Genomic DNA, 13,847 nt, shown 5'->3' with positions numbered 1-13,847 from the left:
CCTCTACTTGCAATATGTGGGGCATAAATGATTTGGAAATCCATTGTGATGCCTTTGAGCACTTACTCCAAAATGTCCTTACAAGAACTGCAGTCTCTCAGAATGGTGCAGAAGGCACTATGAACCTTCTGAAGTACAGCCCCCAAATTATTATTTTTTATTTGTCCAAGGGAAACAAAAATTAGAACTACCTGATACTTGCGATTGAATTTAGCCTTGCAGTCACCTTGTAAGAAACATTTGTCATCAAGGTTAACAGAGAAAAGCCATTTAAATCCTGAATATTCTTCAAAAATACTTCTTTGCCTATGAAGTGTATTGGGATGTCTTGAGATTGTAAAAGGTAACATATAAAGGCAAATTCTTTCTCTTAGTTTGCATAGGTGGAGTCCAGGGTGAAAGTGACAGGATTTAGGATGGGTGGCATCATCCGTTGTAATCACTTCATTTGCATGGCTTCACTGAACAGTGACTGGGTGCTTCTCTTCTCAGCAGCAGAACGGGTCAGAAAACCTGACAGAGTGGAATGTGGGCCCAGATCCAGGGTGTTATGTATGTAAACCTGTAAATACCATGTCTAACCACCAGAGGGCTTATCCCCTGGAGTCCCAAGGGAGCCCACAATCCCTTGGGAGCACCTGTACATAAGGAGGACTCACAAGCTGGAGAGGCACTCTGAGATCTGTAATAAAGGACTACGGTCACACTTTACTTTGTGCTTGCAGTATCTAGTCTGACTCTTCATTCAAGACATAAGACAGCCAAAAATTCTGGTCCTCCCAAAAACTTCTATCGTTCTTCCAGCTTCGCCATGCACCGTAATTTTGTGTCCAAGTTACTGCAGGACACTGCATGAATCTACAGAGCTTGGAGCACCTCCAACACCCCTGAGATTCTGGGTTGATAAGTGAAGGAATTTAGCTCGGGACAATCACAAAGCAACATTATTACATCAAAAAAAATGTCTACAGAGAAGATTAAGCAAATGAGGTGTGCATGTTCTTTGTTGTAATGTACTTCCAAAATTTAAAAAATGAACATAGCGTTTATCATGAAGGGAGCAGAGCATAAGAAAACAAAGCAGAAACAAAATGCACAGAAAAGGAGAAGAGATTAGCCCAGATTGAAAATGAGAGATAATGGCCCAGAAATTGGATCATGCAGTGCCTGTTTTTATGTTTATATTTCATGCAACATTCCATACCGGGAGAACACAACATGCCAGCTTGTAACTAGCGCTGAGTCCATTTCCAATGCAAATCCATGGTCCGAAGTCAGTTTCAGGTCCCTTCCCCACATTGGAACATGCCTAAATGCAGCTACAGTCACTTTTCTTGGGTCTAAAGCAACCAAATTTAAAGGAACCGCTGGAGGCTGCTAAAAAAGGGTTTTTAAAAAATATTATTTTTCTGAATGTCCTGCTCTTCGTAACTCCATTTTGAAACTGTGGGCTGGCCACCAATTGCCCCTTTCCTGATCTATTCTCTCTCCCAGACTCACCGTGGGCCCAGTGTTGGTGTCACCACTGACCGACTTTCTTCCTCCTCGTGACCTGTGCACTGCTTCCTGAGGGTCACCAGGCCAGTCATGCTCTGATGACCAATTTTACAAGATCCCCTTGTGCATTAACTTAGGTGTGGCAGTTGCACCTGAATTCAAGTCCAAACCGATGTCGAGGCCTTTGTCTCCTTAAACTTTAAAGGAGTTGTAACGTAATAGTGAACAGAATTTGCTGCAAATTTCTGAGCTCTCCTGCTGACGGAAAGTGATGTACTGGTTAGCCCTGGCGAACGGGACATTGGTGACCTGCTTAATGCGGCTGTGCACTGCAGACTGAGGGACGTGGCTGGCGTATCCTGTAGCAGCCTGGAAGGAGCAAGTGACAAAGAAGTTAAGGGCTTTGGTGGCTTTGACAGAAGCTGACCAAGCATGGGCATCACAGCCCCAACCCCCACACCCAGACCAGCAGGCAGTAGGTCTTGTTGCAGGAGACTGCAGAGGTCTGCAATAGCATGTTTGGAGCAGTGCCCTGATGCTCCAGACAGATCGAAGAAACTGGCTCTTGGCCTGTGCACCCAGTGTGCTGGGTACACCATCCTACGAGCAGCCCCCTTACCTGCTGTCTTCAGATAGATCCAGCTGCTGCTTGTGCTGGTAGCTGAGGCTACTGCTGCTGTTCCTCTTCCTCCACCTCTTCATCTAATTGAGACTGGCAATGATGGCAGCCATGATAAACAATTACTGAGGGTAAGTAAGGCAAAAATAGTTTTAAAAAAGCAATGTAGAAGTTGGAAACTCTCTGGCAGTCCAAACAGTGCAATGGCACACAAATCCTATGATCAAAATAATCTGCATCAGAAATCTCCTTTAAATACTGTTACAGAGACTAATCCTGCGAGATTTTTACAACAGGTTGAGTGTACAAAATCCGGATTTACGGACTCCGGACCAATCGGTGACAGGGTCGTCCGGAATCTGTAAAATGTTCCGGAATCCGGACCCGCCGACCCTGCCCTTACCTCGGGGCCTCCTCACCGGCCCACCCCAACACCTCCTCTGCGATGGGGCCCGCCGGCCCGAACACCTCCTGGATGGCGGGGCCATGCCCGAACAGCTCCACGACGGTGGGACCCTGCCCGAATATTTCTTCGGCATTGGGGACCCGCCCGAACAGCTCCTCGGCGGCGACCCCCACCACTGCCACCCGCACCCCCCCCACCCCTTTCTGACATTCCAAAATCCAGAAAAACAGGAAAACCGGCTAGGCCTCAGACTCGAGGTTGCCAGATTCGGGACGCTTAGCTGTAGTGCGTTTAGGCTGGGCAGGACTTTATGATTTTAGTTAGAATCGCATTAGTGTCTTAGTGATATCAGAGGACCCTTATTTGTATGCATTCATGAGGCACCTATCTGTCTGTGGTGGGCACCTTGGCAGACTAAAAATCTACGTGGTTAAAATGGCAGTGGGAGTGAATGGAGCTATAAGTGTGCTGCAGTGATTTTAACTGTCTGCCTGCCCCATTTCTACCAGGTGGGGTGGGTTAAAATCGACACTCTCGTTTCTCAGGTTTATATTTATGCTATTGTGTCTTTTATGGCAAGATTGAGAACAGGAAGGAACGAGCTATTTAGGGGTAATGTTTGGCAGATCCAATTTGCAAATGACAAAAAACTGAAGGCCCGATTTTAACTGTCCCTGCCTGGTGGAAACTGGGCAGGAAGGGAAATAACGGAAGTCATTTACCTCCACCGATCCCGTTTCATTCACGCTGTGTCTCCATATTAACCTGCTCTTTTAAGCAGGAAAGCAGGTCACCCGCAGGAAGGAAGCGGGCTCCTGATTTAAATATGCAGATCAGGTCTGATGATCAGGACCCGATCTGCAATTTCAAGCTGAATCCTGAGCGCAGGCAGCGAGGGAGTGAGAGGGGCGCAGTGTCGGCTCCAGGGACAGGCAAAACCTGCTGGGCCAGAAGAGGACCAGAAGGTAAGTTTTTAATTTATGTTTCATGACTCCTTGTGGGTCAGGAAGGGCAGGAGCGCTCCACCGGGCCTCACAAAGAAGCCCCTGGCCTTCCTAGAGCCAAGCGCCCCGCTCTTCCCGCCACACCCCCCTCCCTGCGAACGTGATCAGACCCCCCTCCCCGCAATCAGTCCCTCCCAGTGATTGCGATCAGCACCCCCCTCCCCTCTATCAACCCCCCCCTCCCCGCGATCATGATCAACAACCGATCCTCGCCGCGATCGTGATCAGTCGCCCCTCCCTCCCGGCGATCAGCTCCCCCTCCCCGCGATCATGATCAACAATCCCCCCTCCTGGCGACCAGCCTCCCCCCTCTCTTTGATCAGCTCCCCCCCCCCAATCCCTGCGATCGCGATCAGCCCCACCCCCCCGCAATCACAATCAGCCTCCCCTCCCCGCAATCAGCTCCCCCTTCCCACGATCACGATCAGCCCCCCTCTCCATGATCAAATCTCCCCACCGTGATCAGCCCCCCCCTCCCCGCGATCGTGATCAAAACCCCACTTCCCCGCGATCATGATCAACAACCCTCCCTCCCGGCAACCAGCGCCCCGCCTCCCGGCGACCAACACCCCCCCCCGTCCCCGCGATCAGCCGCCCCCTCCCCGCGATCAGCCGCCCCCTCCCCGCGATCAGCCGCCCCCTCCCCGCAATCAGCAGCCCCCTCCCCGCTATCGTGATCAACAACCCCCCCCTCCCGGCGACCAGCTCCACCCCTCCTCACGATTGTGATCAGTGCCCCCCCCCCGTGATTTGCCCCCACCCGCGATAATGATCAACAACACTCCCTCCCCGTGATCAGCCCCCCACCCAAGCACCCCCCCTTCCTGCGATAAGCCCCCTCCCCCGCGATCATGAACAACAACACCCCCTCCCTGTGATCAGCCCCCACCCCCGCGATCAGCACCCCCGTGATAATGATCAACAAGCCCCCCTCCTCACGATCAGCACCCCCCCTCCCCGTGATCATGATCAACAACCCACCCTCACTGCGATCATGCCCCCCCACCCCGCGTGATCATGATCAGCAACACCCCCCTCCTGGCGACCAGCCCCCCCCCCCCCACCGCCCGCGATTGTGAGCAGCCCCCCCCTCCCCGATATCAGCCCCCCCCCACCCCCTGTGATCATGATCAGCAACACCCCCCTCCTGGCGACCAGCCCCCCACCCCCCCACCGCCCGCGATTGTGAGCAGCCCCCCCCTCCCCGATATCAGCCCCCCCCACCCTCTGTGATCATGATCAGCAACACCCCCCTCCCGGCGACCAGAACCCCCGTCCCCATGATCGTGATCAGCCCCCACCCCACCCCACGATCAGCACCCCCTCCTCACCCCGTGATCATGATCAGCCCCCCGTCCCCGCGATCAGCCTCCACCCCTTCCCGAGAAGCTGGCCAGAATCCCACCCATCTCCGCCATAGTGACCAGACACCCTCCCTCTGTCCGCAAATGTAATGCCCCTATATAAGAAAGGAGGGAGACAGAAAGTAGGAAACTATAGACCAGTTAGCCTAACATATGTCATTGGGAAAATGCTGGAGTCCATCATTAAGGAAGTGTAGCAGGACATTTAGAAAATCTTAATGCAGTCAAGCAGACTCAGCATCGTTTTATGAAAGGGAAATCATGTTTGACACATTTGCTGGAGTTCTTTGAGGATGTAATGAGCAGGGTAGATAAGGGGGAACCAGTGGATTTCCAGAAGGCATTCGATAAGGTGCCACGTAAAAGGTTACTGTACAAGATAAGAGCTCGCGGGGTTGGGGGTAATATATTAGCGTGGATAGAGGATTAGGAACATAGAAACATAGAAAATAGATGCTGGAGTAGGCCATTCGGCCCTTCGACCCTGCACCATCATTCAATAAGATCTTGGCTGATCATTCCCTTAGTACCCCTTTCCTGCTTTCTCTCAATACCCGTTGATCCCTTTAGCCGTAATGGGACATCTAACTCCCGTTTGAATATATCCAATGAACTAGCCTCAACAACTCTCTGCGGCAGGGAATTCCACAGGTTAACAACTCTCTGAGTGAAGAAGTTTCTCCTCATCTCAGTCCTAAATGGGCTATCCCTTATCCTAAGACTGTGTCCGCTAGTTCTAGACTTCCCCAACATCGGGAACATTCTACCCACATCTAACCTGTCCAGTCCCGTCAGAATCTTATATGTTTCTATGAGATCCCCTCTCATCCTTCTAAACTCCAGTGTATAAAGGCCCAGTTGATCAAGTCTCTCCTCATATGACAGTCCCGCCATCCCGGGAATCAGTCTGGTAAACCTTCGCTGCACTCCCTCAATAGCAAGAATGTCCTTCCTCAGATTAGGAGACCAAAACTGAATACAATATTTCAGTGAGGCCTCACCAAGGCCCTATACAACTGCAGTAAGACCTTCCTGCTCCTATACTCAAATCCCCTTGCTATGAAGGCCAACATACCATTTGCCTTCTTCACCGCCTGCTGTACTTGCATGCCAACTTTTAATGACAGATGAACCATGACACCCAGGCCTCGTTGCACCTCCCCATTTCCTAATCTGCCGCCATTCAGATAATATTCTGCCTTCGTGTTTTTGCCACCAAAGTGGATAACCTCACACTTATCCACATTATACTGCATCTGCCATGCATTTGACCACTCACCTAACCTGTCCAAGTCACCCTGCATCCTCTTAGCATCCTCCTCACAGCTCAAACCGGCACCCAGTTTAGTGTCATCTGCAAACTTGGAGATATTACACTCAATTCCTTCATCTAAATCATTAATGTATATTGTAAAGAGCTGGGGTCCCAGCACTGAGCCCTGCGGCACTCCACTAGTCACTGCCTGCCATTCTGAAAAGGACCCGTTTATCCCGACTCTCTGCTTCCTGTCTGCCAACCAGTTCTCTATCCACACCAGTATATTACCCCCAATACCATGTGCTTTGATTTTGCACACCAATCTCTTGTGTCGCAAATACACCACATCCAGTGGTTCTCCCTTGTCCACTCTACTAGTTACATCCTCAAGAAATTCCAGAAAATTTGTCAAGCATGATTTCCCTTTCATAAATTCAAGCTGACTTGGACTGGTCCTGGCACTGCTTTCCAAATCCGCTGCTATTTCATCTTTAATAATTGATTCCAACATTTTCCCCATGACTGATGTCAGGCTAACCGAACTATAATTACCCATTTTCTCTCTCCGTCCTTTTTTAAACAGTGGTCTTACATTATCTACCCACCAATCCATAGGAACTGATCCAGAGTCGATAGACTGTTGGAACATGATCACCAATACATCCACTATTTCGATGGCCACTTCCTTAAGTACTCTGGGATGCAGACTATTTGGCCACTGAGATTAATCGCCGTTCAATCCTATCAATTTCTCTAACACAATTTCCCGCTTTATAAGGATATCCTTCAGTTCCTGCTTCTCACTAGACCCTCGGTCCCCTAGTATTTCTGGAATGTTATTTGTGTCTTCCTTCATGAAAACAGAACCAACGTATTTGTTTAACTGGTCCGCCATTTCTTTGTGCTCCATTATAAATTCACCTGAATCTGACTGCAAGGGACCTACATTTGTTTTCACTAATCTTTTTCTCTTTACATATCTTTTGCAGTCAGTTTTATGTTCCCAGCAAGCTTCCTCCCATACTCTATTTTCCCCCTCCTAATTAAACCTTTCTCCTCCTCTGCTGTATTACAAAATTCTCCCAGTCCTCAGGTTTGCTGCTTTTTCTGGCCAATTTATATGGCTCCTCCTTGGATTTAACACTATCCTTAATTTCCCATGTTAGCCACAGTTGAGCCACCTTCCCCATTTTATTTTTACTCCAGACAGGGATGTACAATTGTTGAAGTTCATCCAGGTGATCTTTAAATGTTTTTTATTGTCTATCCACCGTCAACCCTTTAAGTATCACTCGCCAGTCTATTCTAGCCAATTCACATCTCATACCATCGAATGTTATCTTTTCTTAAGTTCAGGATCCTAGTCTTGAATTAACTGTGTCACTCTCCATCTTAATATAGAATTCTACCATATTATGGTCACTCTTCCCCAAGGGGCCTCGCAGAAGAAGATTGTTAATTAGTCCTTTCTCATTACACATCACGCAGTTTAGGATGGCCAGCCCCTTAGTTGATTCCTCGACATATATTGGTCTAGAAAATCATCCCTAATACACTCCAGGAAATCCTCCTCCACCGTATTGCTACCAGTTTGGTTAGCCCAGTCAATACGTAGATTAATCGCCCATGATAACTGCTGTACGTTTATTGCACACATCCCTAATTTCTTGTTTGATGCTGACCCCATCCACACTACTACTGTTTGGTGGTCTGTACACAACTCCCAGTAGCATTTTCTGCCCTTTGGTATCCCGTAGCTCCACCCACACAGACTCCACATCATCCAAGCTAATGTCCTTCCTTACTATTGCATTAATTTCCTCTTTAGCCAGCAACGCCACCCCACCTCCTTTTCCTTTCTGTCTATCCTTCCAGAATGTTGAATATCCCTGGATGTTGAGTTCCCAGCCTTAGTCACCCTGGAGCCATGTCTCCGTGATGCCAATTACATCATATCCGTTAGCTGCTATCCACCTTATTCCGAATACTTCTTGCATTGAGGCACAGAGCCTTCAGGCTTGTCTTTTTAACACCCTTTGCCCCTTTAGAATTTTGCTGTAATGTGGCCCTTTTTGCCTTGGGTTTCTCTGCCCTCCACTTTTACTTTTCTTCTTTCTATCTTTTGCATTTGCCCCATTCTACTTCCCTCTGTCTCAATGCATAGGTTCCCATCCCCCTGCCATATTAGTTTAACCCTTACCCAACAGCACTAGCAAACACTAACAGTAAACTAACCATCAGAAAACAGAGAGTCGGAATAAATGGGGCATTTTCCAGTTTGCAAATTGTAACGAGTGGAGTGCCACAGTGATCAGAGCTGGGGTCTCAAATATTTGCAATTTATATTAATGACTTGGATGAAGTATCCGAGTGTAATGTAGCCAAATTTGCTGATGATACAAAGATAGGTGGAAAAGCAAGTTGTGAGGTGGACGCAAATAATCTATAAAGGGATATAGATAGGCTCAGTGAGTAGGCAAAAATTTGGCAGATGGACTATAATGTGGGAAAATGTGAGGTTATCCACTTTGGTAGAAAAAAAAATATATATTATTTAAATGGGGAGCGATTACAAAATGCTGCAGTACAGAGGGATCTGGGGGTACTTTTACATGAAATGCAAAAAGTTAGCATGCAGGTACAGCACGTAATCAGGAAGGCAAATGGAATGTTGGCCTTTATTTCAAGGGGGATGGAGTGTAACAGTATGGAAGTCCAGCTCCAACTGTACAGGGTGTTTGTAAAACCATACCTAGAGTACTGCGTACGGTTTTGGTCTCCTTATTTAGGGAAGGATATACTTGCATCGGAGGCAGTTCAGAGAAGGTTCACGAGGGTGATCCCTGAGATGAAGGGATTGTCATATGAAGAAAGGTTAAGCAGATTGGGCCTATACGCATTGGAGTTTAGAAGAATGAGAGTTGATCTGACTGAAACATATAGGGCTCAAAATTGATGCACTCATTGCCCACTGCCGCCGACATTCCTCCTCGGGTTCCGCCCAGTGTCAGTTTCGATCTGGTCTGAAGCTGGGGTGAGGGGATAGCTGTCGGGTACCGCCCGCTGACGTCAGCGGATGGCCGAGTGGCGTAAGTGGACCCCCGCCTGCCAAGATGCAAGATTGGTGTGGGCGGGAATCGGCGGGAGTCAGCGCCAGAACGTTGGGTGGACCGCTTTGAGGAGGCTGGCCTGTCCCCGACGTTAATTATAAAGGGCTGAAACAAAAAGTGAGTAAACATTTTTTAATTTTTTTCTTTGCAGGGACTTACCTGTATGGCGTCCCGTAAAGGTGTTTTTTTCGTGATGCATTTTGTTTGGTCTTCGACCCTCCATGGGCCCGACTCCATCCTCAGCAGCACTTGGGCAGCAAATGCCTTTGCCGCCGAGATTGAGAGCTCCCACTTGCTGTTGCCCCGATCGGCGGCCTAAGTCCCTAATTTGCAGCCTGCCGATCTTTGAAGAATCTATTTGATGAAAACCCCGCCCAAAGTACCATCCGGTGCTTTGGCGGACATCGGCGATACTTTGGGCAGCACTTGCGTGGGCGGGAGCCTTCACCAAATTTGGGCCTCTAAGATTCTGAGGGGGCTTGACAGGGTAGATGCAGAGATGATGTTTGTCCTTGTGGGGGAATTGAGAACTAGAGAGCATAGTTTCAGAATAAGAGGTACCCATTTAAAACATGAATCTTTCGAATTTTCTACTACAGAGAGCTGTGGAGACTGGGTCTTTGAATATATTTAAGATGGAGATAGACATCCAGGGGTATTCAACATTCAGGAAGGATAGAATAAAAGGAAACGGAGGTGGGGTAGCATTGCTGGGTAAAGAGGAGATTAATGCAATAGTTAGGAAGGACATTAGCTTGGATGATGTGGAATCTATATGGGTAGACTGCAGAACACCAAAGGGCAAAAAACGTTAGTGGGAGTTGTGTACACACCTCCAAACTGTAGTAGTGATGTTGGGGAGGGCATCAAACAGGAAATTAGGGGTGCATGCAATAAAGGTGCAGCAGTTATAATGGGTGACTTTAATATGCACATAGATTGGGCTAGCCAAACTGGAAGCAATATGGTGGAGGAGGATTTCCTGGAGTGCATAAGGGATGGTTTTCAAGACCAATATGTCGAGGAACCACCTAGGGGGGAGGCCATCTTAGACTGGGTGTTGTGTAATGAGAGAGGATTAATTAGCAATCTCGTTGTGCGAGGCCCCTTGGGGAAGAGTGACCATAATATGGTGGAATTCTGCATTAGGATGGAGAATGAAACAGTTAATTCAGAGACCATGGTCCAGAACTTAAAGAAGGGTAACTTTGAAGGTATGAGGCATGAATTGGCTAGGATAGATTGGCGAATGATACGTAAGGGGTTGACTGTGGATGGGCAATGGCAGACATTTAGAGACCGCATGGATGAGCTACAACAATTGTACATTCCTGTCTGGCGTAAAAATAAAAAAGGGAAGGTGGCTCAACCGTGGCTATCAAGCGAAATCAGGGATAGTATTAAAGCCAAGGATGTGGCATACAAATTGGCCAGAAATAGCAGCGAACCCGGGCACTGGGAAAAATTTAGAACTCAGCAGAGGAGGACAAAGGGTTTGATTAGGGCAGGGAAACTGGAGTCCGAGAAGAAGCTTGCAGGGAACATTAAGACGGATTGCAAAAGTTTCTATAGATATGTAAAGAGAAAATGGTTAGTGAAGACAAACGTAGGTCCCCTGCAGTCAGAATCAGGGGAAGTCCTAATGGGGAACAAAGAAATGGCAGACCAATTGAACAAGTACTTTGGTTCGGTATTCACTAAGGAGGACACAAACAACCTTCTGGATATAAAAGGGGTCAGAGGGTCTAGTAAGACTTGAGGGAACTGAGGGAAATCCTTATTAGTCAGGAAATTGTGTTGGGGAAATTGATGGGATTGAAGGCCGATAAATCCCCAGGGTCTGATGGACTGCATCCCAGAGTGCTTAAGGAGGTGGCCTTGGAAATAGCGGATGCATTGACAGTCTTTTTCTATCATTTCATTGACTCTGGATCAGTTCCTATCGAGTGGAGGGTAGCCAATGTAACCCCACTTTTTAAAAAAGGAGGGAGAGAGAAAACAGGGAATTATAGACCGGTCAGCCTGACCTCAGTAGTGGGTAAAATGATGGAATCAATTATTAAGGATGTCATAGCAGCGCATTTGGAAAGAGGTGACATGATAGGTCCAAGTCAGCATGGATTTGTGAAAGGGAAATCATGCTTGACAAATCTTCTGGAATTTTTTGAGGATGTTTCCAGTAGAGTAGACAAGGGAGAACCAGTTGATGTGGTATATTTGGACTTTCAGAAGGCTTTCGACAAGGTCCCACACAAGAGATTAATGTGCAAAGTTAAAGCACATGGGATTGGGGGTAGTGTGCTGACATGGATTGAGAACTGGTTGTCAGACAGGAAGCAAAGAGTAGGAGTAAATGGGGACTTTTCAGAATGGCAGACAGTGGCTAGTGGGGTACCGCAAAGTTCTGTGCTGGGGCCCCAGCTGTTTACACTGTACATTAATGATTTAGATGAGGGGATTAAATGTAGTATCTCCAAATTTGCGGATGACACTAAGTTGGGTGGCAGTGTGAGCTGCGAGGAGGATGCTATGAGGCTGCAGAGTGACTTGGATAGGTTAGGTGAGTGGGCAAATGCATGGCAAATGAAGTATAATGTGGATAAATGTGAGGTTATCCACTTTGGTGGTAAAAACAGAGAGACAGACTATTATCTGAATGGTGGCAGATTAGGAAAAAGGGAGGTGCAACGAGACCTGGGTGTCATGGTACATCAGTCATTGAAGGTTGGTATGCAGGTACAGCAGGCGGTTAAGAAAGAAAATGGCATGTTGGTCTTCATAGCGAGGGGATTTGAGTACAGGGGCAGGGAGGTGTTGCTACAGTTGTACAGGGCCTTGGTGAGGCCACACCTGGAGTATTGTGTACAGTTTTGGTCTCCTAACCTGAGGAAGGACATTCTTGCTATTGAAGGAGTGCAGCGAAGGTTCACCAGACTGATTCCCGGGATGGCGGGACTGACCTATCAAGAAAGACTGGATCAACTGGGTTTGTATTCACTGGAGTTCAGAAGAATGAGAGGGGACCTCATAGAAATGTTTAAAATTCTGATTGGTTTAGACAGGTTAGTTGCAGGAAGAATGTTCGCAATGTTGGGGAAGTCCAGAACCAGGGGTCACAGTCTAAGGATAAGGGGTAAGCCATTTCGAACCGAGATGAGGAGAAACTTCTTCACCCAGAGAGTGGTGAACCTGTTGAATTCTCTATCACAGAAAGTTGTTGATGCCAATTCACTAAATATATTCAAAAAGGAGTTAGATGAAGTCCTTACTGCTAGGGGGATCAAGGGGTATGGCGAGAAAGCAGGAATGGGGTACTGAAGTTACATGTTCAGCCATGAACTCATTGAATGGCGGTGCAGGCTAGAAGGGCCGAATGGCCTACTCCTGCACCTATTTTCTATGTTTCTATGTTTCTATAGACAGATTTTTGAATGATAATTGAGTCCAAGGGTTATGGAGAGCAGACGGGGAAGTGGAGTTGAGGCCTGGATCAGATCAGCCATGATCTTATTGAATGGCGGAGCAGGCTCGAGGGGCCAAATGGCCTACTCCTGCTCCTATTTCTTATGTTCTTATGATTTTGGTTAGGCCACCTCCCCTCAATCATGGCCAGACAACTTTCCCTGCGGTCACAATCAAACCGCTGGCGATTGTCCCCCCTGCAAGCCCGATTATAGCCAGAGCATCCACCAATGGCCCAGGACCAGTCCTACACCTTGCCTGCAGCCTCTAGCCACAAATGAATGCTCCTGCCTGGCGGCCAGGCTCTCAGTCTGTCCAGCTGTTGGGCAGGAGTCCACATTCTTTTATTTAAATGAGTCCCTACAGTTAAGATCAGCAGGGCCTCCATGTCCCTGGCCTTGCCGGATTTTCCCACGCTCCCGCCCTCACCCACACACTCCCCGCCTCCTCTTTAATGTTGGGTCCTGTGATTCTACAATTTTTTCTAAGAATATACATCACATTTAAGCAGGAGCACTAAAGCCAACTTCACAAGACTCTGCAGCAACAGTCAAGTTCTCTATTGTAAAAGGACAGATTTTTGTTTCTGTGCAGTTCCTGATAGCTGGTTATTTTAGTACAATTTGGCAGCATTGAAAAGATTGTCAAGGGAAAATCTTTGGCCTTCAGCATGTCCCTGCACCAGTGTCTGATACCATTACTTCAGTCTGTCTGCAAACTATGTATTACCAATTCAGTTGCCAATGCACAGTTACAATTAATGTCTAATTCACATCACCCACATTTTGTAAGACAACTTGATTACATTTTTGAAGTCCTGAATGTTTCATTGCTTTGAGCCATTATTTAACTGAAACATTGCTTATTAGTATTGTATACTGCTACTGAAGCATGCTGCTCTGTGTTATGTTTTGAAGTGCGGTGGCCTATAAACTCCAAGTTACATTTAGTTCAACTCCAGGCATATGTCATGCTGAAGAGCTTTATGACATTAAGGGTGGAGAGAACCAGCAGCTTGAGACAGCAAGGAGCACTGATTAAAATGGAAGCCATGAGCTCAATATATTTGACACAATGGGGGGAATTATAACATCCTCCAAAATCAGGATGAGTGGGAGATGGATGCG

This window comes from Pristiophorus japonicus, chromosome 2 (genome assembly GCF_044704955.1).
Source record: "Pristiophorus japonicus isolate sPriJap1 chromosome 2, sPriJap1.hap1, whole genome shotgun sequence".
In the NCBI taxonomy this organism is placed as follows: Eukaryota; Metazoa; Chordata; class Chondrichthyes; family Pristiophoridae; genus Pristiophorus; species Pristiophorus japonicus.
Note: the sequence above shows the minus strand (reverse complement) of the source record.